The following is a 27,140-nucleotide window of genomic DNA, read 5'->3' as shown; positions in this document are numbered from 1 at the left end:
ATTTCACATAAGAAATATTAACCATTATTAATAAGCATAACGTTCCCCTGGTTGCTCACACTCCTATGCTGGGGACGTACTTTGGCTTGTTTCCTTTAGTATTGGTTAGATTGAATATCTCCTGCATAGCGTCAATAATTCCCCATCTCAAGTGGGCCCCTGTTCGAATACACTCTGCTTTGTGGGTTCAATATCCCCTTACTGTGTACTGCATACTTCGTTCATGCATATTGGATCAGGAGTTTGCTAAGGACTTTCCTATGGGGTTGATCCTATTATGCTCTGGAGCTACTACTCTGAGAACTCCTATTAAGCACACGCACTCCTCTTCCAGCATGAGGACAATCCTGGGCGATTACAATAGGTGCTAACTATATAGGGCATGTTCCTTAACTGAAAACAATAAACAGGGACAGTATACTCTTAAAATACATACAGTATCTATACACTTAAACATATTTACATGGACTCACAGTGAGACCCTCTGCAAAACTCAGAGGAACCTGCTTGTAGAACATTGTGTGAAGCTATATATACCCTTCTATCTCCCTATGGTCACAAGACATCCTATATGACATGATGGGGAGGGGCTATGTCAGAGTGATCCCACCCAGTTACCTATTAAAGTCGTTAACCCTTCTTTACATTACTTAGTAGTCCCCATAGAGGGGCTACATATGCAAGGCCGTTTCTTACATCTGGTGCAGAATGTTACTTACGCCACTTTAGGTCTGTGGCTTTTCTTGTACAAATGAAAGAGAAAAAACACTAGCACACAGAGATACTGAATGTCATTTATTTCAGTATAATACTGCTGACACTCCCCAAGGCGAAAGCAGGTGCAGATGGGTCAAATCTGGGACAAAGTACTTTTAAATGTACATTGAAGCCAGGTGCAAATGTCCCAAAATTGCCTTGATACTTTGACCCCTTAATTATGACAAGGAGACCAAAAGTCACACAGATCCAGATAATATAGATTCCTTTAAATTAATATACATTTGCACACAAAAAATAATTTTACTAATTTTTATTTATATGATATATTTGCTTTTGTGTCATAATAAGTGAATCCCAATATGAAAATAATTACTGTATGCAGAAAAACTACTCGCAAGCAATACAGTCATTCACTTCATTTGCAGTATACTGTAAATGTCATATGTCATAGATCAGTAAATAGAATTTATCACACATGTGATAATCATGTGGCAAAGTAGATTGAAAATGCTCACACTATAAGAATGAATAATGATGTAAACCATTGAACCATTGGGGGAAGGTTCCACAGGCCAGTGTTTGAATTTCTTCCTCTCTCATTTCCTCCTTTTATAGGAAATAAATTGATTTTCTCACAGGGGATTCATGTTCTACACCAGCTTAGTGGAGGCCTCTCATTAGGAGCACTCAGTTCATTTAGGAATGAATGTCATAGGCACAACATGGAGGAAACAATGGGGACCTGTCACTGAATTGCTACTTAGAGAAATAATACATACCTACAGTACAAGTGAGGTGTGAACAAGCCTTTACATGCCAATATAAAAGCATTATAGTTGAAGGTCAATGTAGTTGCAATTGTGTATGCATAAGGTCATATACCAGAACTTGTCATTAAAGAACATCGCATTCAAAGTAGACGCTAAAATAAATATTGAGTACCTAAACCACCCAACAGTTCTCCAATTAAATACAATTGTTCTGTTTTGAAAAGATGTTATAGGAAGAAAAAGAATGTAAAATGTATTTTATAATGTTCAGTAAAGCCCTGAAGTCCATCATTTAGGTACATGCACTCGAGTAGCAAAATGTAATTAGAATATGTATAGATTTACTTCTATGAAGAATATGTTTTTTTTTTTTAAATATTTGCAAAGAAAAATGTAACATTCAAACGGAAAATTTGTGCAAAGTTTTTTGCTATAGGGCAAAAATAATGTCAGATTTTGCCTTAGCAATTTTGTACATGAAAATTCTTGAATGATCCTTTTTACGTTGTGTTGTGCTCGCTGAAATCTGAAAAGTTAAGAAATTCCCTTCCCCCTCCAAATGCTTAACTTGTTCAGCATATGATGACCTTTAAACGACAGAAGAAGAATTAAAACCTTGGACCACAGGAATGTAAAGGTCTTTCACTGACCTGTAACACTTCTCTGACTGCACTCTGGCATTTGATGTTTAAAGCTTACATGATACAGGCTGAGATATTTTGGAAAACTCACTATTTTCTGGTATCTGCACCTGCTGAAACAGAAAGCTTCAATAAGTCAAGGCTTTTCTTCAAATGGTTGATGGAAGTCTTATTATGTAAACAACATGGAATGCTGAAAGAGGTCCTGACAAGTCCAATCTAGAAGACAATTGTGACTCCCTACCTTTCAAGAGCTACTGTATGATCAACTGGTTGCATCTGAAACTATGTAGATAATAGTGACATTCTGAGGTTATGATATCTTTGGGTGGAATTTACTAAGGCAAAAATCCCCTTTCTACTGAAGCACTGAAAAGCTGCTACAAGTTGTATCAATAATGTTGCAAAACGCCTTAGTAAAGTCATATATTTTTTTTACATACTGTAGAGCATTGTTTAGAAGTTATTGGAGCCCCCTTTCCCTATGCCTAAGGGAAACTATGCGTGCTGCTTTACCTGTTTGCTCACAGGAGGCCTAAGCCTCCGCTGCTGGGAGCCTGGGGTGAGCTCTTTCTCCTTACATGCAGTGCCTCTACCTATGAGGGATCCCAGCGTTGGCGGGATAACCCCTCACAGGACCTAATAAACACTATACACTTGAATATAATATAACTTCTTTACGGTACACACTATAACCATAAATCACAAACACATTACAATACAACAATACAATATGAGTGATTACCCCCCAATGTCCTGAGGGTGCCCTGAGCACCAAAACAAGATGTCCTCACGAGCAAACCCACCCAAAGTGTGAGGAAGCGCTATCCCTGTGAACCGTTGGTGCATGTGTATACCTTCCTGGGCACTCCTGTACCCAGGTGCAGCTATCAGATACGGATCAGTCAGGTCCCATGCTGTGGGGACTCCGACACCCTCCCTCCTTAGGGTCCTGATCCTCCTCGCGAGGAGAGCTCCAGCAGGGGGTTCTCACCGGAATGCCTATGACTCCAGTTACCTGGGCCAAGGCTGCAGGACACCGCGTGACTGTCCGGTCACTGGTGCAACAGCATTACTGTGTACAAAGGGGAAGAGTCCCTGGGGCATTCCCTGCAACACTCCGCTGGGGTGACTCAGGGCATAGCTGGGGCCTAAGGGGGCAAGCCTAGGCCTAGTTTAGGGGCACTGCTCCCTGGACTCTACCTGCTCTCTTGCCACCCTCCATCAGACTGATTCACGGGATGTTTGCGCGACAAGGATATCTTATCTCTCCCTCCTCGCAGTCTCTCATAGGCTCACTCAACCCCACGTGGGCCCTCCCTCCCACTAAGTATTCTGGGACATGTAGTCCCGCGGCCGGATGTGCGGAGCTACCCAAGATGACTGCCGCACTACCTGACTGCGCATGCGTCGCCTCGCTGTACTGGGCATGTGCAAAGCACAAGATGGCTTCCCCTGCACTCCCGATACAGCACGGAGCTCCGGCGGCACAAAATAGCAGTCCCCCCCTCACCGTAGGTAAGGGGAGGTACTCTGCTACATCATATCTTAGGATCTGGGTTTGTATATTGTAGTTTTAAAATAAACTATACCTTACGTTAAGGTAGCAATGATCTGTGTTGATGACCTTCAGTTTTTAAGCAAACTATGGTGGAACCAACAAAGTGGTGACTTGTAACAAGAAAACCTCGATTGTTCATTATAGATACTTTTTTGTAACTATATTTTGTTTTTCTAGGTCAAGATTGCAGCCCAGAGTCACCTTAATACTGTACCACTGACGTTAGTCAAGACTTTGTTTTCATGTTGATTTAGAGTAGAATAGATTTCATATTTCTTTGGGATCATTAATGTGTGTGTCCATGTAAAATGAGTTATTCTTTTGAGTCTTTTAATCACATTCTTGATTACCTTGATACATCTCACCTATTATTTCCTTAGGGCTTCAAATAACTTATTTTGTTATGAAAACAAGCTCGAAGAAGAAAGCAGGTCAATCGTAAAGTTCACTTCATTCCCCAAGGCGAATTCTCTTTTTTAATCTTCGCTTAACTCACAATTTGCCTAGCAGCAAGGTATCCTTTTGGTGCCACAAGCTGCAAAAGCATCTGCAGGGTGATGAGTGATGTTTATGGAGAACAAAATGGAATTCATAACAATTTGACAATGAGACTTTTTCGACTATGCATAAAATATTCTTCCATTACTGTATGTAAACAAATGTATCTGAATTCAGAAGATCCAGACACTCGTAAAACCATTAATCATGTTTGACATAATGTGACAGCAGTGCCTAGCCTGCATATATAGTAAGATATAACATTGCAGGAACATGCAGTCCTAATTACACTAGGGGGCTATTTCTTAAAGTCTCACGGCTGCAAAAAAAGGAGCAAAAATGCTGCAAGAAAGTGCATCTAAAGTAGAGTTGGGAGAACCAGTCCAAATCCGTTTCCCAGAATTTCCCAGATTTTTTCGGATATCTGCAGACAGAGAGAGAGAGAGATCCCACCCCCTGGATTAATTAATCCGTGTTCACATTTTTAACAATCGGGTCAAGAATTTCAGTTTGCTCTCTAAAATAAAAAAATCTCAAGCTGCAGATTTGCCTTTTTGAGACAGACCCGCAGAAATCCACAGACAAAAGGAACCAGTCAATCCAAGGTGGATCAAAATCCCCCCCAAAAAAAATTCACATCTCTAATCTAAAGCAGGGGTGCGCAAACTGACGGTGCACCCCCCCCCCTAATTCTCTGTGGGGGACGCGGCAGTTACAAAGGCACTTCCAGAAGGCATCTAAAGGACAAAAACAACATTGCTGAAAATGGGATTCATAAATCTGCAGTTGTTTTTGCCCTTATTTTGCACTCAGTAGACAATTGATAAATAAAGCACAAAACCACTTTATCAACATAGTAGGAAAGTACAGTATTAAGACTACTAAATATGCAGTTTCACTTATTTACGCCAGGCAAATCTGTCTAGATTCGCTTCTCTGCAACAATTAACTTTAGAAATGTTCACACAGTTTGCTATTTTTCTTGTTTAAAGTGGCAAAATAGAAGCCCAGCAAGTTTTTTTTTAAATGTTTGTTTTTTAAGTGAATTTTGACAGCGAAATTAAGTGAAAATGCAATGCCCATTGACTTTGTAGCTTTAAGCTAACTTGCTGCAAACGTTTGGATCGAAGAAAACTTTTTCACAAGCTAAAAATGGGTAATTTGCCATGTTCTTTCAGACCTTCTAAAAATGTGCCCATCTTTAGTACTCAATGTTGATAACATGAAACGAAGTACAATAGTACAGTACTAGGCTAATTGTACAGTCCTAAAGAAGAGTATATTGAGCCATACAAACCCTCAGATGATTCCAGATGTGATTCGCTGGTTTCTAGTGTTCAAGCGTTTCTGCTCATAGTCCCATCCAATCATGAAGATATGTGGATGACAAGAGAAAAACATGCAAAGCACCAATGGTGCATTACCTTTGACACTTAAGGAGATGACTGTGACTGAGATTAAAAAAACGCTAACCAGTGCAGTGTGTGTGCAGTCCCCCACCCCCCCCCCCCCCTCACCCTTTCTGATTTAGGTTTCAATTTGTCTTTTTCTTTACACGTGTGTTTTTTTGTATAACATTGGTATTTCATACGACTGCGAAGTTATGTCTTGTCGTATGGTGAAAAACTTCAATAAAATTTGAGTTATAAAAAAGAAAACCTCGTTGATGATACAATTTTTTAACATGTATGTACAGCAGGACCCCGGGTATACGGCGGGTTCCGTTCCAGAGGCCCGCCGTATTGTGAAAATCCCCGGAAAGCGGATCCGGCGATTTTCAGTGCAGCGCATGCGCAAACCGGCATTTTCGCTATTCTGCGCATGTGCGATCTATACGCTGCACGCGCAACCTGCGGTCTGTGCATGCATGCCGGGCGCACCCGCCCGTTCTGCGCATGTGTGATTTAAAATTCAACATGGCGGCCCCCTTCTCGGTGCCGCAGTATCAGCGGATCGCCGAGAAGCGGAGCCCTGCTGTAATACGATAAAATGCTGCATAAGCTAAAAAGCTTGGAAATGAGCCGGATTATATTTGCTCCAAATGATCCCATTGGAATCGTTTAAATTAAAACTGGAATTCTGCTCACGATCAGTCTTACGGACTTGTGCCTGTAAGTAGCAGCCATCGCTTTCTCTCCTTAGGCCGTGCTTATAGTGCCAATGAAGTCACCCGTCGACACCAGCGAAAGTTATAATTTGATTTTCAGCGACTGTCGCCAGCGATGTCACAAAAGGGGGCGGGTCGCGGTCTCTCATTGGTTTAGAGACAGTCATGTGGCCACTGTCTCTAAAAAATAAAATAGACCCGGCTTCAAAATTTGGGGTTGCGATATCACTCTGTTGCTCCGTCGTCGTCACGCTTACTATAAGCGCTTGCGACGGAGTCAATGTATTTGATTCGGAGCGACGTCGCGTCGCCGTCACAAGGCACTATAAGCACAGCCTTAGAGACAGCCAGGGAGAACACACTTACAGTGGCTCCTACTTACAGGCACAAGTCCGTAGGAATGATCGTGTGAAGGATTCCAGTTTTAATTTAAACTTGGAGAGACGTTTCCAATGGGATCATTTGGAGCAAATACAACCCAGCTCATTTCCAAGCTTTTTAGCTTATGCAGCATTGTATTGTATATATACATGTTTATAAATTGTATCCTCAAGGAGGTTTTCTTATGCCACACTGCACTGGTTAGCATTTGTTTAATCTCAGTCACAGTCATCTCCTTAAGTGTCAATGGTTATGCACCATTGGAGCTTTGCATGTTTTTCTCTTGTCATCCCTATACAGTATCTTCCTGATTGGATGAGACTACGAGCAGAAACGCTTGGACACTAGAAACCAGCTAATCACATCTGGATCATCTGAGGGTTTGGTTGGCTCAATATAATCTTCTTTAGGACTGTCATCACTGGCGCCACATAGGTCATTTGCATATCCAAGTCCCTTCTGGTTTTGGAGACAACCAGCCAGACCGGTTAAGCAGCCATTGTACTTCAAGGATACTGGAACTTTAATACCAATAATATTTACGCATTTGTATGTTGCTTGTATAATACTTTATAACTAGCGCTTATTCACTAATTTTCCACGCAGGCTAATTGTACAGAAAACAACTGTGACCATTTTAAGATAAGGAAGAGACTGAAAAAACTTTGGGTATATTACAGCAAGATGATATTATTGGAAGAGCTGTATCAAAAAACCCTGACATTTTGTTCACTAAGGCCCCAAATTTAAAAATGAGGTTAGCGCCCAGTGAGTTGAGATGTACTAGTGAGACCAAGGGTTGGTTAACCACTAAACCGAAAGGATTTTTCAAATGTACCTGTTATCAGGCCTGGATATTAAAATTTGGAATGAAAGGAACACAATTCAAATTCAACCAAACTAGTGAGGTATTTGATATATCACATATTATTAATTGTAGATCAAACTATGTGGTGTATATGCTCCAGTGTCCTTGTAATCTTAAGTATGTGGGTTGCCCCACCAGTCTCCTGAGGACGAGGATACTGGTGCACATTCGCAAGATTAGTATAAGGTTGGAGTCCCATAATGTGTTGAGACATTTCAAGCAAAAACATGATTCAGACCCTGAAGGGTTAATCTATATGGGCACTGGCCATATTAAGGCCAACAAAAGAAGAGGTGATAGAACTAGTAGTCTCTTGCAGAGAGAGACTCTGTGGTTCTTTAAACGCAAAACACTAGATCCCTGTTGTCTAAATATAGAGATAGATTTGAATTGCTTTCTAAATTAATAAAGATTCTCTTGTCAGTAGTGAGATTCAGATCATTGAGCTATACTGTATATGATATGTATGGATCCATATTTAATGTCTTGATGACATTAATATTATGGGAATCCCTCTTTTTGGAATCTATCCTCATTTAATGAGGTTACAGATATTTATTATTTTTTTGCACTCTATTTTTGATATTGTAAGAGAGAACTAGACTTACATTATGAGATGCACTAATGTGTCTTCTCTTTCCCCTTTCTTTACCCCTATTGTTATTGGGTTTGTCTGATTCATAGGCTTGGCACTTCAAAGAGGCAGAATTAATATGATATAATTTTCATGTATTAATTAAACACACAAACCCAGCAAGCTCAAACGCCCACACCCTCCTAATCTTGACTATATGTAATGCCACATAGAGTGCAACTGGGCTGTGGCACATGAATATAGGAAAACACAGGGGGTGCCCAGTGCTACATCCAAATGACAAAACATACATGGTAATAATTACAAGAAATTATGCTTCAGTACTAATAACAATGCTAATGCTAATAATAAAAGATGGTATGTTTTGTCATTTGGATGTAGCACTGGGCACCCCCTGTGTTTTCCTATATTCATGTGCCACAGCCCAGTTGCACTCTATGTGGCATTACATATAGTCAAGATTAGGAGGGTGTGGGCGTTTGAGCTTGCTGGGTTTGTGTGTTTAATTAATTTCTGACTGGTATCAGTTGTATGGAGGTTGTGGCACCTCCCCCAGAGCTCACGTCAACTCCCCCTTTTTAATGGTGGATTGTCTCATCTTTCTGCAGGTAATGAATCTATTATGGTTCTTCCCCCCATACAGAGGTATTGGGAACAAATGCAGTGTAGTGTAGGACTTGCACTTATTATGGTTTACCTTGACGTTTGGTGTGCAAGCTTATGATGTTTTGGCCAAAATTTCTAACTAAAAAAACATATTTTATTATTAGCATTAGCATTGTTATTAGTACTGAAGCATCATTTCTTGTAATTATTACCATGTATGTTTTGTCATTTGGATGTAGCACTGGGCACCCCCTGTGTTTTCCTAATTTTCATGTATAATGCATGACCTAATAATACATGAATGCACTTTATTTTAGTACATGTGCATTGCGACCATTTCTAGTTAAATACCGTGCGTCAAGCAAAGAACGGTGTGCCTTTAAATGGTAATTGAACGCAACAAGCACAGTGTAATTAACGAAGATAATTAATAAAAACAGATTACTGAGCCCCTGACGAACCTGCGGTTAATGCGATGAAACGTGTAGGGCTCCACGTGGACCAGACGCTGGATCGTAACCTCCCCTACCTTCATATACTGTACGACATTGCTTCTTTTTGGAAGTGTTTCAGCTGCAGTTCGCTGCAGGGAAAGGAGGCTGGTGTCCATGAGAGGTGGAGAGCTGCAGCGATTTTTCTACAGACCCAGAGTGGTCACAATGCGATTTAACTGTGTAAACATGTGAGTGCAATCCATATGTTTACCTTTTCAACTGTGTTATAAATGTTCCGACAACATTTTCTGTTTCTTCATTTGGGATGAGAACTAACAGAGGGGATTATATCTCTTGCAAGAATTGAGAAATCGGATATACTTACAAACGCCTGATTTATATGGAAACCATGGGTGTGAGCTTAATTCACCCGACTACTATCAAGTTGTTTTAAAACAAACTAACTATTCAATGTGTTTTTTCTTGTTTCCCCATATTCTTGGAGAACACCAAATCAGGAAGACCTGTGTACAATCAGTATTTAATTTTAATATAAATATTTTTCACACATTATTTTTGTAGTGGTCCCTATTTGAGTTTTATTTATCACTAGCTTATAACTTTTTTGCACTTCCATTTTGTTGTGGGTTTACTTGGAGACATCTGGGAAGTCTCTTTGAGGAGCTTCATAGCTCTTATCTTTTCTCACTCTGCGTTTAACCTTTATTTAGTGAAGTCATTTGCTCTTTTTTTTTTTTTTTCTAAAAAAAAATATTTGTATTGTGTGAGAGAAAGAGAGAGAGAGAAAAAAACAGCACATTTACAGGTGCGCTGACGAGTATTCTAAAACTTGCCTTGGAAAATCTGGGGTAATCACCAGGTACATGCTTGGTACATGCTGCAAACATTTCAATGACATTTCTGCAGAGACTAATGGCCCATTGGATTAACACCGCAGAGGTCCCTGGCAGTCCCATTCAGTTTGAATGGGACTGCCAGGAACCCCTGCTGTTAATCCAATGGGCCATTAGTCTGTCTGCAGCAATGTCACTGAAATGTTGCAGCATGTACCCAGCATGTACCCAGCATGTACCCAGCATGTACCCAGCATGTACCTGGGTTTTGTTGGTGATTGCCCCAGATTTGTTTTAGAATACTTGTCGGCACTACAGTACTACCATCATATCTATACTCTATCCCCCATCTGCCATCCTTCCCCTCCTCGCTGGTGCACCCGGCCAGCGCTGGAAGTAGGGCCCTCCCGGAAGTCAAGCTTATGAGGGCAATGCTCCCCTCCTACATGGTACTGAAGGCCTCCCCTCACTCCCCAAGGTAAAATACTTAGAGGGGAGGGGGCGGATTTTGTGAGAAGGGGGGGGAGGATTTAGTGAGAGGAGGAGGGATGGATTTGAGTGAGGGGAGGAGGGGGGAATTGAGTAAGAGAGGAGGGAGGGGGCAGTAGGACAGTGGCCAACCAAAAAGATTGTGCCCATTTACTGGAATGCCTGAAAAAACGTTTGCCCACCCCTGATGTAATCAATATAGTAAAAACATCATATATGATAATTGTGATGCTAGTCCAGTTTTATACAGTATTTAATATTTCAAAGTATGTGTGTCAAGGCAAACATCAGGAAGAAAACAGTTATAAAAACTCTCATCTGGGAAACATACAAACTGATAAAAAGAAACCTTTGTCCTTAAAGGCCAGATCATCTTAGAGGAAAAGGGTGGAAATGAGGAGCATCACCAGTATCCAGTAAGGTAGAAAAAATGATCAAGAGTGGTCTCCATTTAAAAGATATATTTATTGGGTCACATGTAACCACCAGTGAGATTAAATAAAAAGCATCAACGCGTTTCACGCACAATGCGCTTTATCAAGATGCTAAAACTGCAATAGAAACCAGGGATCATCTTAGAGTCTTTGAACCAGGTATTCATTAAACAAGTAGGGGTACATAGGAAGCCTTCTCTCCTTGCTAGTATAGCCTAGCCTTCCGGCAGCTACTTCTTTTCCCTGGACCTTTCCTCTGTCAGTCCTGTTAGTGCAGGCAGTGGAAAGGTTAATTCCTTCCTTAGGCCTATGTGTGTATTACAGCCTTGAATGATGTATCAGTATTCAAGGGTAGGCCTAGCAACTTCTGAGGATGTCAATCTGAGGGGTGGATACTGGTTGGAACACACCCTGTATGTGCGGGCCTATCAGTATCCAGCTCTGGCTTGCTATGAGTCAGAGTTAGAGACACTCCCCATAGATGATAAATTCTGGCATCCTCCCAAATTGAGTTGAGTTCTGATCTGTTCAGTGACTCCCAGGAATGGGGTAAAAGGAGAAAGAAGAGGGAGCCTCTCCCTCCCACCCATGAGGGGATGGGAAGGGGAGAGAATTAGGCCTGAGTCCGCTCTGACCAGGGGGATAAAGAATAGCATGAGAGGTGAAGAACAACTATGAAGAAAGGATGTTCTATGTCCTGTGTAGCTGTTGAAATAAACCATCAGAAAAAACAGATTGTCTGTTACTGTCTCTGTGTATGGAGGAACGTCAGTAGGGGCCCATCCCCTGAACATTCGCAGAGGATCTCTGCTGGCTGAAGGTGCTGCACCAACTGAGACCAAGGTAAACTGTTCATCCTGTCCTGTTTCTTCCCACACCACCGCGGAGCACTCAGCCCTCCTGTTACCTACAGGTTTGCACCAGTACCTAGAAGTAGCCGATAATGGCATACCCACCCCTATCTCACTTAGGGGGAGTGGAACAAGGGCAACACTATCTACCCACAGGAACCACTTTCATATATAAAGCTATGTTATCATGAGGTAACCAGGAATACATCTGATTGAGTCCTGTCTACAACTGTCTCTTAAACTCTCCCCTCAACATCCAGACCTTTCAAGGCAGAATATGCTGAAGTTTAGTTATTTTATTTATAAAATGTTTTACCAGGAATTAATGCATTGAGAGTTAACTCTCGTTTTCAAGTATGTCCTGGGCATAGAGTTAAGATGACAAATATTACATGGTTACAAATACAGTTACATAAGTGAACAGGGTATACATTATATACAAGACATAGCATGCACAGTTAGAGATAATATATATTCTAGGCGTATGTAACAGTTACAGACCAGATTCAAATGTGAGACAGTTGATCCTTCCTTGGACCAGCATTGTTATGCACACACATTCTGTGCTAGCTTTTCTGGGGCATTACAGATGAGCAGTGACTAATATTAAGAAAAATTGAAAGCAGACAATAAAAATAATAGCAGCATAAGGATCAGGCAATAGGCACTTTCGTAAAATGTAATTGTGTTACTTCTACTAATGTATCTCTTGCATCACCCATATCTACTACCACCAAAAGATTCTCCCTGCATTCTCTCCTTTCAGAAGGGACATAAATTATACCCTAAATCTTGCCACATTATAACGACTATAGGTAGAAGAGGGTAGGTAATGCCAGCACTGTCAGTCAATAAAAGTTTAGCGTCTATTCTTTTTCAGGAAAATATAGCAAAATTGACATTCTCACACATTCTCACAAGTCAGGTCACAGATACCCTACATAGCTGTAATTGTCCGTTTTATTTGGTGATATAAGCATTGGTAATAATAGAAGTGGGATCCCTAATTTAATTTCTCTCCCCAGACCAACTTCAGTCTATGTCCATCTCCACCTTCACTTCTTATGTCACTACGGACTTCTTTTCTTCCCCATCCATGATTACATGGAGACATGTCTGGAGACAGGGCAATATCAAAGGGGAAGCAGACGCAGACCCAGAGGAAAGGGGGTGTTTGGTTATGAGTGCTGGTGGGACTGGTGGTGCTGTTAAAATGTATTCTGATAATAATAGGACAAGCTATAATAAAAGGTACTCAAACGCCCTGGAAATTCTGATTCGACATGTAAAACTGGTCCCAACTGGCATACCATGCATTGCTCAACCAAGTAAAAGTGAGTTCAGTCAAGGGGAAATAGTGAAGATATTGCTCCATCCACTGCTCTACTGACTATAAAATGTCCAATGGAATTATAAGTATGGCTTATTTATTTGTTCCTAAGAGGCCCACACCTTTTGATACATGCCACTGTAGTCATTCATAGGCTTTTTCTGCCATCATAGACTTGAGGAGATGCATTAAGTTAAAACAACAGAAAAAACAAGCATTCATGCTGACTGTTAAATCCTATCACCATGTTCTCAGGTGTCATGCCTATTGCATTTGTGCTTTATCAGTGATTCACAGTAATTATTCTAAATCTCTTTGATAGCTAATAAATTACTTACAATTTTAAGCACATGATTGATTTCACGTAACATGTAATTATGGAGAATACAGTCTTCCAGAAGGCATTACGCATATATTTCAATTATTTTATTTTAAATGTAAAATAATTCACTCAAAATGTAGTTATATAAATAATTAAAAACAAAATGTGGTGGTCTTTTATCAGATTGTGAGCTGGTCCTTTGCACACAGACTTCTCATGTATTTGTACAGAATGTGAAGAGCTACAAATCACAAAATGGTCAACCTTAAGAAGTATAAAAACTTTCCTTGGCTCAAAAAAACCCAATTTGTTCCATGTTAAGTCTTTTGTTCCTTTTTGCAAAATGAACAGTGTGAATACTATGTTATCTCCACAACATATGCAATATTTCCTGCATTAGTCTACGTCAATGAAGGAAATACACACACACACTAACATATATATATATATATATATATATATATATATATATATATATATATATGTGTGTGTGTGTGTGTAGCAGGGTATACCTCCTGGCCTCTGGGGGCGCTTATGTAACTTACCAGTATTTCTATGAAGTGAGTGTGGCAGCTATATAGGAAGAGGCATACTGGCAGAATGATATATCTGAACTATGACCCAGGAGACAGTCAGTGCTGGCTGAGCGAGGAAGCACGCAGGCTGTCTTGGGAGCCAGAAAGGTCTCCTAGGAATAGGATAGTATTCCCCTAGGCCCCAGACAGGCCCCATCCACCTTAGCTTGTGTGTTGGAGTGTGGCCGGTAGTGAGGGACTTTCCTGTAGCAAGACTTTGGTGGCGATGCTGACACGGGAAGGGACTGAAGCGAAGACCTCTCTTTACGGATCTTGTGCGCTGCAGCCGGGTGTGAGGAGTGAGGGGAGTGTAGTCAAAGGCCCTATACCATGGGACAAGGCGTCTGCCTCCACAAAGGAGTCAGACCAACGTTGCATGAGCTACAGTAAAGGTACCCAACAGTTCTCCAGCACAACCAGGAGTAGCGCTACCTCACACACTATCCTGGACATTGCAGGTAACCCGTTGCAGGCACATATATCTATGCTCTGGCCTAGAAGGAGAGGGAGGGTGTTATAACTTTTTCCAGGCTGTAGATAGAGGGATTGTGATTTTAGTGTTCTGCTACTGTTGTTCATGATATGTATGCTCCGTGTAATGTACCCACGGCCGCAGACAGATTTCCCGGGGCCCAGGACTACAGTTCTGATCACCCCCCATCAGCAGTGTTGGGAGCCCCATTTCACACCTAGCGACCCCCCCACCCCATTTCACTCCTCAGGATCCCCATCTATTTCCCACCCACTTCCCATGTATTTCTCTCACCTCTGTCTCACTTCTCACTCTCCCCCTCCATCAATTACCCAAATCTCACTCAATCCCTGCCCCCCCGCCTCACATGTATTTCTCTGCCCTGCGTCCCACTCTTACTCCCTCTTTTCCTCACTCACGCCCTCTCCTCTCACTCACCCCATCTCTCTTCTCTCAGCCCCTCTCTCCGTCAATACCCCACTTTCACTCATTCCCTCCCCACTCACGCAATATGTACCCAAAAAAACACACCCCAATGCAAAAAACTTCCCACCCCCAAATACATATTTAAAATATCCCCCCCCAAATATATGTAACCTGCCCCACCCACCCCAAATATATACCAACCCCGCCCCCAAATACATACAAAATAAACCACCTCCCCAATACTTATAAGCCCCCAATGTATAAAAACAAAGACCGGAAAGACCCCAAAGCATATTTAAAAAGACCCCAATGCATCTAAAAATAACCCCCAATACATATTTTAAAAAAAACAATACATATAAAAAATACACCCACCCAAATACATATAAAAAATAGACTTACCTTGGGGATGATGATAACAATAGGGATGCCCCGCTGCAGCTTAATTGACTGGGGGAAGGAATACGCGAGGGGTGCTGATGGGTAAGTTAATTGTAATTGATGAAAGAGAAAAGAAACCCAATTAATAGCACTCCTACTGCCAAAACTGCATGATTAGTTAGTTGAATTAAAATAAATATTTAATAATCATAAATACTAATTACTAATGATCCTATGTCGAATGCAGTAGGCACTCTGGATCAATAAATTAAAACAGATAATTGAGCTTGATTGGATCACTTATCCGGTGTAAGGAGTCTGGTATGCAGTTCTTCCCTATGAGTGTTACTAGGTATTAGAGTGGAGAGAGTGCAGATTGTGAGCGCTAAAGTAATGTAGCTCTAAAAACACTTGGTTGGTCAATTACTGAATTTGAAAGTAGTTAAGTGCTAAGTTGCATCTCTGCAAGTCAGAAGCAAACTTACATACAGCAACTAAGAAGTCAGTGACTCCCCAAACTTTGGTGTAATTGTAAGCACTCTGAACATACAAAAAACTGTATTGTCAGCACCTCAGTCCTCTGCAGTATATATCTAATGGATGCTGACACAAGGATTATCTATATAGCTCCACAGTGAGCGCAGAAGTGAAAGTGAATACTTAGATCCAATTGGAAAAGATAAGGCATATGATATAGTGTTTAGCTGCTGGTGAGTCTGCAGCAGCTGATCACAGATAGCCTAATATGCTCCAGTGGAAATTATACAGCGGTGTGGTAGTTGGTATACCTGTTGCCCATATTAATAAATGGTCTCAAACCGCTAAATACTGTGTGTATTAAAAAGCAGTCATCAATCCTTAAACTGAGAGAGCCTGAGCGGTCTGGTAATTCGTATACCTGATGCCCATATTAATGAATGGGCGCAAACCGCTAGGCTATGAGTGAAATCTTGTATCAAAGTAAGCTGTAGCCTGTTCGGTTACAGAGTGCTATTATGAACTGCAATAATAACAACTATACTACCTATTAGACCTCAATCGGGGGACTCTAGAGTCCGTGAGAATCCCGGCTGCAATCTCCCTAGAGCAGGAGCAGGGACAGGCAGCTCGTCTCTTTGTGAACTGAATGCTGCCACGTGTAGGCGGACCCTGCATGTGCCCAAATGGAACAAGCCGACGCGCGCGTTTCACGTCTTGAAACATTTTCTCAAGGCTTCAAGTCAATAAGGGTGGGTCCCATAGGCAAGGGGTGGGTTAAATACTGTAGCCGTGTCTCACAATCTAATTGGTCCGAATTCGCCCTGTGTACACCACCTATGTGCTAGTCTCAGTGAGCTGATTAGAGACAGTAGCCAATGTATTGACACTTAGGGCTTCATGCAGTGAGCAGTGATAAGCCCTTTACCGTCAGCTTCTCGACAAAAAAAGCCTACTGCGATTCAGTAAGCCCCGAGAAGCTGGCGATAAATGCAAAAATCGTCGTTTTTTTGTCGGGAAAAAAAATCGGCAGACGCGCGGCGATAAGCCACTTTTGGCACTGATTGCCAGTTTTTCAAACACGCTCAATTCTACTGTATAAGCCCTGATCAGCTTATCACAGCTGATCGCCACTTTAGAATTGCGATTTCTTCTCCAAATCGTTCCGCCACAAAAATTTGGCAAGAAGGTGGGGAGAAGCTGCCGATGAGCGGCAAGACGGCACCTAGAAAATAACAATACATTATAATAAAATAAATACATTATACTAATGCTAATTTCTTTATGTAAATGTGTCAGCGCAGACCACTTACTTGATGCATAGATTCCATAGAAAATAGGGGTATATATGGACCTGCTTACTAGAAAACCTGGGAACCAACTTGATATTTAAATTTTGCACCCTACGGCTGCGTCCATAGAAGGACAAGCAGCGCTGAGCCGTGCGGACGCTCCACGCTGAGCCCCTGCATCCTCAATGAGGAGGCCTTGAGAGGGGGCTCACGCGAGCGTCCGCAGGCGTGCGGAGGCTTTGGAATTTTCAGCCGAGCGCCAAGCTGTTTTTCAGCGCGCTGTCGGCTGAAAACATCCAATCAGCCTTAAGCAGCGTCAACGTCACAGCGCCGTGACGTCGGCGCCGTGACGTTGACTTTAGTGCGTCGCGGGCGATTGGCCCAGCAACGTCACTGCCCCGCCTCCAACCACCTCCCCCCGGCTCCCTTCGCGCACGCTGGCTCGCCTACAAGTCCGTGGAATCGTGCTGACTTAAGCAGACGAGCCTCAGCGTTAGCGCGCCTCCGCTCTCCTCACCCCTCTATGGCCCGGGCCTAAGAACTAATCCATAAGGAGTACAATGTGTCTATCACAGGCAGTCTTTCCACTATGATTTGGTTTGATTTGGTTTAAGAGATATTTCCTTATGCATTTCCACTTTGCTTTTCCACCATCTAGCTTCAAAGTACATCTCTGTTTTTGTATTTTTGTTTTTCCTCAAAAATATTTTGCTCCTGCTCCTATTTATAACCTTGAGTTGGTTTTAAATCTTCTTTACAATTGTTTCCCCTTGTTACTTTACTTCCAGGTCCCTAGATTGACACCTGGTGATTTGGTGGGGGCCTGGGTCCTTTATTGCTATTAAATATGCCACACGTGGCCTTTGTTCAGACGGCGGGAAATATGTACACAGTGTATGCCGTACCACTGCTTTTATATAATCGTTACCCAGTCTTAAGAACCAGCAATGGAACGCTGTACACATTATACATATTTTATAATACTTAACAATAACGCTGCACAGGTGTGTGTCAGTTAGAAAATGTGCCACCCAATCCTTGGTATATAAACCTATATAAATGGTGCTGGAACAGCGTTGGAGCTCTTAATGCACTAATCTTGTAGCAGCCCTGTACTTCACAAAGCTTCTTCGATACCACTATTAACTGCAACCATTGAGGGTCACCTCCGATGGTGATATACTCTCTGTGTGTTCTCCGGCATGGATCTGCTGGGCCTTGCTGCACCAGCGGGACTCAGACTGGCCCCGGGTCACACTTGATCAAGCCTGAAGTCGTTCAGGCTTGTGAAGCTCTCTGAGGGGCTTCTCTACACAGGGTCTATCCAGATCTGGTCTCCTCATGCTCTCCTCTGTCTCTATCTATGCAGTTCCTGGTTCACTCACCTCTGAACCTTTGCCCTCATTGGCTGTCATGTTATCTATACTATTTCAGCAGCAGGGTCTTCCGGGAGTTTTAGTTCTGCTGCCTACTGCTTTGTCATTGTGTCATGGAACAGGTATACCCCTGTCTGCACTTCTGTTTCACCCCCCCCCCCCTTTCCTCGCAGCTCTGCTTGTCAGCTTCTTAGTGCCAGCTGTATGTGTTTGGCTCTGCACACAAACAAAGTGCTTGTGTGATAAATACAGTGCCATTTCCCTTCTCCCAGCAGCTTGCTGCATTAAAGATGCTACATTATTGCTACATGTTGTAGCTCCCCCAGACACTCCTGTGAGTTGCCATAGCAGCCCCAGCCTTTCTCTCAAATGGGCTAGTCTGCTTTCTCCCCCTCTGCTCTGCCTACAGATGGTCTGTCCCCAGACTATCTTACTACCCAGCATACATTGCTTCTTCCTTTCCACCATTCCTCTGGACTCGTGAGTACCTCGCTGTAACCCCTGTAATGGTGCTGCAGGATTATCTTTTCACCTCCCTTTACTACTAAGCACACACAGAGATATTTAGACCTACACCTCTACACAAGAAACTGTTTTTACCTGCTTTCTCCAAAATAAAGTAAGAAAAGAAACAGACCTTGTCGTGCTTGGAAAAGAGGGCGAGTTGACACTATCTGAGCTAAGTCATCACCACGTGACCCTCTGGCTTCCAGAATACATTGGCTAATTCCCAGCAGCACACACCAGAGAAAAACACAGCCAGAGGGCACCATGCATACAGAGCTGTATTCTATCAAGGCGGTTACACTATATGTAAATATATTGGGTCATATTTACTAATCTGTGCTACACCATAAGACTCCTTCCATCATGGTTGAGTAAACTTGGCTCTTTAACACCTATTCAAATCATTGTGCTAAAATTTATTATGGAGGCGCATATCTTAGTATACTGTATATCACCCTTTATGGCGCATTCACTTGAAAGGAGGTATAAGGTGTCTTACAGCTTGGGAGGACTCTTATGTAACAGCACTTCTTAGTACACATGGCCCATTGTCTTTCAATTACTAAATTAGAATTAATTTCTGTATGTGAGATATTCTACTTTAGTTTGTACTTCGTATTTTCTTCAGAGATATGAGTTGTGTATATCTTGTAAAAGTATTATTGAAAGAGGGTCAATATTTTGCCTCTTTTGTTTTATATGGGAAATGGGGGGGTGGGATTGGAAGCTCTCGCATCAGCCTTATGTAATACACAGTATAACAAATCTGGTGCAATAGGGATGGGTAACTAATGGAAATATGTAAGAGAAAAGAAAACCCACTGAATGCACTCTATAGTTTAAGTATATAATAATGATACTATTGAAAATAGTTTATTAAAGAAAAAAAATATAAAAACATATTGTATCGATTGGTAAATATATCTATGGCCAAGGTATTTAATATTTTAGAAACCCACTAATTTCAGTCACCAGCACTCAGTGTGTATAAATATTAAAGCTATTAGAGGAGGTCAAATAGTGATAGTATATTGACCTCTTATCCAATACCATCACTATACTGAATACAACCGGTGACAGAACAGAGAGGATACATGATCTAAGGCCTAGGTGGCAATGATAATTAGTGTCAAGGAGTGCTCCCGACAAGTTAATATATAAGAAGCCGCGCAGAGGACTACTGCGAAATCAGGCACCGTCCCTACCACTACTGTCTGCAACACATTGCAAGTAAATTCATTGCAGGTTTCTCAGACACTGAAGGGGCAGGCAGCTTTTGGAAGTAATTAATTAGCTAATTATGGAGTTATTAACTACAGAACACATTATTAATTAGCTCTAGGAAGTATAGAAAATTTGAAGGGCTTGCAGTTTGTCTGACCACTGAAGACAGGTGTTTATGTGTTGCCACTGAAAGGGTTAATTCCTTAAATTGATTACACCATCAAGTAAATTAATTGCTTGCTAACATTCCAACCATGTACCAGAAAATTGTGCCAGAATTACCATTGTACTAGAGAGAGACTAGCTAAAGGGTTTAACCCCAAGGCTCTGAAGGAGCATTTTTGGTTAGCACCAAAGGCACATGCTTATGAACATAAGGATGGCACTTTAGCATCGGTTTACAGCAATAGTTTTATTTGCATTTAAATACCTAGAAAATCATAATGTTTTAAAAACTTGCATAACCAACTCTGCAGCAGCAACTGCCATATTTAAATTGATTGATGTATTCAATATTTAACCATTATGCTATGTCAATAAGTCATAGCACAAACTAAATCTAGGAACCAAAATTATTTTCTTTTGCTAACTGTTGATGTACTTGCTTTATCACAACATGCTAAAAACATCTGATTTTTCTGGCATAGTACGTCCTATTGTGTTTTATTACTAGTGTATTCATTTAAATAATATTGCCAATTTAGTGGCATTTTTTTTTATGACAATATTTTATGTGTTATTGCCCAGGGGGGCCAACACGGGTCATAATAATATCAGGATGAGGACATGTGCAAATAACAGCAACTGAGGCCAAAACTGCACGGCGTCCAGCCGGCCACATTGTTACCACAGAGCTGTCCAAAATGGAACCTGGAATGCCTAATACCAACGGCTTGCTCACTGGATATTTCTATGTTGTTATCTATTATTCTGCTTGCAGATTTAGAGAATATCAGGGACAAGTATTATGTACTGAACCTCATTACAATAATTTCTAAATAAATATGAAATCTGTTTAATAACATTTCCTTTGTGGTCTCATTTTCATTAAGTTACTCCATTAGTTTCATAATTGCAATAAAATCCTTTGTTATAAGTATGTAAGAGCTTGATAATTACCTGGCAACATGAGGTACCCTGGAGCCTGGCCTTCTTCTTGGCTTGAATCTTTGCTGGGTCATTATCCTAATGGTACAAGCCCTCCACATTAGGTTTATTGTTTGAACATCTGAATTTATGAATGTGGAATTGGCTGACATCATACATTAGATGCAGTGAAGGCCACCTGTGGCTTTTAACTTCTGTCCATTTTCTTCACTTGCTGGTTTCCTCCAAAACTGAACGTATTTTTATTACCTTGGCAGAAAACATTGCATAAAAACAGTGCGTTTACTTAAACAGGCTCTTACAAGGTATTGCTTCAGAAATGAGTCATAAATAAAACAGCCCCGATATCAAGATGAATATTCAGACTCACTGGTTCAATATTTGTCTTTTTTAATACAGTATGTACTGTAAATGTAATTAAATGTAATTTGCTTACTTCTAGGAACTTCTAGGAAAGGCTATATTCAGGAAATTCAGACTTTTGCTACAAATTCTATGTAGCACAGTAATATATCAAAGAGGCTCATTGTTAATCATACATCTACAGCTATCCTTGTAATCTCACTGGTGGCACGTTTGGATTCAATTACTAATACACATATTTTTGCATCAACTTTGTCTCAGTTGTTATATGCAAATTCATAAATTACCATATTTCTATGGGGTGGAGGAGGGTTCTGGTGTCAACAGGTGTACCACACCATACTGTATATTAATGTATGTATGTACAGACAGTCCTCGGTTATCCGACACAATGCGTTACTCAAAACTAGTGTACATACTGTATTATATATATAATATAACATAATAAATAATATATAATATAGTATAATATAATATTATATATATATATAAATATACGCTCTTACAACGCTTTACAACGTTGTTTATGTGTATGTGTATATATATATATATATATATATATATATATATATATATATATATACACATACACAAACAACGTTGTAAAGCGTCGTAAGAGCGTTGGATACGCCGTTTTGGCGTTGTAAAAATGAACATAGGTGTGCATTGCATAGCGTTGGATAAGCCATTTGTTGTAAAATGAAGCGTTGTAAAACGAGGACTGCCTGTATACTGTATCTTTATTTATATAGCACCATCCATGTACATAGGTCTTCACAGCAGTAATAGATGTAACAAAATGATAATAGACATAATGGGAATAAGAACTTCAAACATAAATATAAACATTAGGAAAATGAGTCCCTACCTCAAAGTGCTCGAACTCTACGTGCTATGTAACAAAAATTTACAGAGCCAGTAGGAGGGTGCTTTGGTACATTCGTCTGCAATGGTAGAGTAAATTGGAGCTATTTAAATGCATAGCCAAAGAGGTGAGTTTTTATGGGGGCCTTAAAGTCAGAGAGAGAAGGTGCCCCCCACCTATGAGAGAAAGGAAATTTCCGAGTTGGGGGCAGTAAGTGAGAAAAATGTCAGGTGGAAGAGGGATTTAGATACAAAAGGGGTAAACATCCATCCTTGAGTGGGACACAATAGACAAGCAGGGATATGGTGAGAAAATAGGGCTGAGGAGTGTATAGCTTTAAAGGAGAGAAGGTGAACTTGGTAACTAAAGCAGGACTTAATGGGAAGCCAAGAGAGGGATTTCAGCAGAAGAGAAGTAGGTGTAGATGTAGGAGAGAGCGAACTGATTCTAGCAGCAGTGTTTAGGGTATATTGTGGGGGGAGATAGATGACAGTCCAAACAGTAAAAGGCTAAAATAGTAAACATAAGAGAGAATGAAATCAGGTGTTTAGAGTTTTAGCAGTAGACCACAGAGGAGAGAGCATGAACTGACGAAAGGGTGTACAGTAGCGTTGCAATGTTACAGACAAAAAATTGGCACGTTTTAGCAACAGTAAAAATGATAGAGGAAAATGGGAGGGAAGAGGGAAGAGTGAAATATTACTCCAAAGCAGCGTGCTTGTGATACTTGGTGTATGTGCTGCCAAATCCCAACAGTATTGAAGAATGGGGTAGTAGAGTCAGGTTTGAAAGGACGTATGAGGAGCTACATCCTCGACATGTTAATTTGGAGTCGACAAGAGGTTTGAGGAGATGGGAATGAATGGGGTCAATAAGGCAAGTGGTAGAGGGAGGAGAGCCACGGAGACCATTAGGAAGAGGAGGTGTAGAATATGAGGATGCAGAGGGGATGTCTTGACAAAAAGAATCCACCTTAGACTTAAAATAGTCAGCAAAGTCTTGAGGTAAATGGAGGAAGAAAAACAGCCTACAGATGGAGGTCTGAGGAGAAAGTCAAAAGCTGGTGAATGATTATATGGATGGATTTAAATGCATTCTGTAAAGTGGCCTAGGTCTTAGAACAGTGGTTTTCAACAGTTTTTTGGTTAAGCGACCCCAGAATTTGATTGTGAAATTCCTGGGAACCCAACCCTAGCATTCCCGTCTCTCGCCATCCTCCCCCCTCCCCACACACGTGTCTCTCAGCCCCCACCTATCTCTTGCCCTCCCCCCTCGTGTCTCTCCCTCCTCACTCTCTCCCCCTTACACCCCCTCTTCCCCTCACACTCTCTCCCTTATGCTCCCTCTCCCACACACTCTCTCCCTCACGCTGACTCTCCCCCTCTCTTCTATTCACACACACTCTCTCTTCCCCTCTCACACACACACACACACACACACACACTCTCCCCATCTCACTTAAACACAAACACACACACACTTACACAAACGCACTCTCCCCCACTCACTTACACACACACACACTCCCATCTCACTTACACACACACACACACTCCCCCTCTCACTTACACACACACACATACAAACACACACTTCCCCCCTCTTACACACACACTTACACACACTCCCCCTCTCACTTACACACACACACACACACACACACACACACACACAAACACTTTCTCTCTCTTTAAGGGTGCTGCTGGTGCTGAGAGCATGTGCTCTTACCTGATCCTTCCTGTCCCTCATGTCAGCCAGAAGTTGACGTGACATCCGGTGTCAGCAAGGAGAGGAAGGATAGCAGTGACCGGGTGGCTGCTGCTGCGGCTGCTTCTGCTGTTGCTGCTACTGCTGAGCTCGGGAGCCGCCGGGTCATTGCTACATAGGGTGCCGCCACTCTGCCGGACCTGGAGCAGCTGGGAGAGTTGTCCCAGCTCTCCCTCGGAACACAGAACCCTGGTTTAAAATCACGGTGTTAGAAAGTGATATGGATCTGAATGACAAACTGCTGTTGTGCATAATTTTTAAAGGAAAAAGAAATAGGAACCTTGTTGCAGGGTACATGCAACCACACACGCGGGTTCTCTTGATAATGCTTCTTTATTGAGCCTTAAAAACATACAGCACACAAAACAAAATAGCTTCTCTTCAGCATACAAAAACAAAATAGCTTCTCTTCAGCAGACAAAAACAAAATAGCTTCTCTTCAGCATAGAAAACAAGGCAGCGTCTCTTCAGCATGCAGGACACAGACAGTTCATCACACGTACTTTGAAAAACAGACCTTAAAGCAGTAATCTCTTTAGTATTTCAGTCCTGTCTCCTGACCAGCTAGCTTGCATGTGTGTACAGCCTGGGGGTTTTAAAACACCTTGATTATGCAGCTGGGGTCAGACTAATTAAGCAGCCCTTCTCAGCTGAAACTTATCCTTGTCACTGCTGCACTGCGAGCCTAAACATAGGTTTGCCAGGTATATGGCTGGTGACGTTCATTCACCCTGTCATATTCCTCCCCTGTTAGTGTGTGGCTGGGGCCACGCACGGCTTAAGCCCGACCATCCACCCCTTCTCTAGAAAAGAAGTCAGCATTTGCATTTTCTTTTCCAGGCCTGTGCTGAATCTCAAATGAGAAGGGTTGGAGGGCCATATACCACCTGGTCAATCTAGCATTGGAGTCCTTCATACTATTTAACCACTTCAATGGAGCATGGTCCATCACCAGAGAAAAATGGACTCCTGCCAGGTAATGCCTCAAAGCCTTGATTGCCCACTTTACTGCGAGGCACTCCTTCTCAATCACTGAGTAGTTTTTTCCCCTCGGGAACAATTTCCTACTCAGAAAAAGGATTGGATATTCCACTCTTTCAAACTGTTGTGACAACACTGCCCCTAGCCCTATCTCTGATGCATCGGTTTGCACTACAAAAGGCCTGTTGAAGTCTGGGCTTCTAAGGATGGGACCCTCTGATAGACACCTTTTTATGTCCTCAAAGGCTCTCTGACACTCCCTTAACCATACCACTTGTGTAGGGGCACACTTTTTTGTGAGGTCCGTTAATGGGGCTGCAACTTCCGAGTAGTTGGGGATGAACCGCCGATAGTACCCTGTTAAACCCAGCAGAGAGCGTACGTGCGTTTATGTTTGGGGGGTCGGAACTTCTTTCAAGTAAGGCTAGTGGCCTTACTTTTCCACCTCCCACTGCATACTCTAAGTATTTGGTTTTCGCCTTACCTAAGGCACATTTCTTAGGGTTGGCTGTGAGCCCTGCCTCTCTTAGAGATTTGAGGACCGCTTTCAGCCTATTTAGATGGGCCCGCCAGTGTTTACTATAAATGACAATGTCATCTAGGTAGGCTGCGGCATAAGCCCTATGGGGTCTCAGCACTTTATCCATGAGTCTCTGAAATGTGGCTGGGGCTCTATGTAGTCCAAATGGCATTGTCACAAACTGGTATAAACCCATGGGAGTGGCAAAGTCTGTTTTGCACTTGGACTTTTCCTCTAAGGGTATTTGCCAGTATCCTTTTTGTTAAGTCCAGCGTGGATATATATTCCACGTTACCAAGGGCGTCAATTAACTCGTCCACCCTTGGCATCGGATTTGCGTCAAACTTGGATACCGCATTGACCTTTCGGAGGTCCACACAAAATCTTACCTTCCCATCGGGATTAGGGACCATAAATGGTGGACTGCACCACTCACTGCATGATTCCTCAATCACTCCTAAGTGTAACATTTCTTGTACAGACAGTCCTCGGTTATCCGACACAATGTGTTACTCATAATGGCGTTGGATAGCGAAACGTTGTAAAGCGAAACACTTTTTTCCCATATGAACACTGTTTAAATGAAAGGTTCCGTTCCTGAAGGCATTTTTAATGCTAAAATACACAAAATATTTTACGCAGACAATAAGATATGCAGCACACACATACATTATATAGTGCATATACTGTATTATATATATAATATAATATAAAATATAATATAATATAAAAATATAATATATTATATAGTATAATGTAGTATAATATATTTTATATACACATAAACAACTTTGCAAAGCATCGTAAAAGCGGTGGATAAGCCGTTTTGGCGTTGTAAAAATGAACATAGGTATGCATTGCATAGCGTTGGAAAAGCCATTCCTTGTAAAGCGAAGCGTTGTAAAATGAGGAATGCCTGTACCTCCTTCTCTACCAGGGCCCTACAACTTTCAGGCAACCTATAAGGACGGGAACGTACTTTTACCCCAGGTGCTGTCTCGATCACATGTGAAATTAAATTAGTTTGCCCTGGCAAATCAGAAAAAACATCATGGAATTGTGTAATTATTTCTAACAAGTCCCCCTTTTGTTCAGAGGACAACTGTCTACTCATTGGGATTTTATTGTCACCCACGATGTTCTCCCGTGGGGGCTGAGGACCCAAGTCTGCTTCCTCCTCCACTGGGTGGATGAATAGAGACCGCTGCATCTTCCAGGGTTTCAGCAAGTTCACATGGTAAATTTGTTTACCCTTCCTGGACCCTGGTTGAGCGATCTCGTAATCCACATCACCCGTGCGGCGGAGTACTTCGAATGGGCCCTGCCATTTGGCTAGGAGTTTGCTC

This window comes from Ascaphus truei, chromosome 4 (genome assembly GCF_040206685.1).
Source record: "Ascaphus truei isolate aAscTru1 chromosome 4, aAscTru1.hap1, whole genome shotgun sequence".
In the NCBI taxonomy this organism is placed as follows: domain Eukaryota; kingdom Metazoa; phylum Chordata; class Amphibia; order Anura; family Ascaphidae; genus Ascaphus; species Ascaphus truei.
This window is presented reverse-complemented; position numbering follows the sequence as displayed.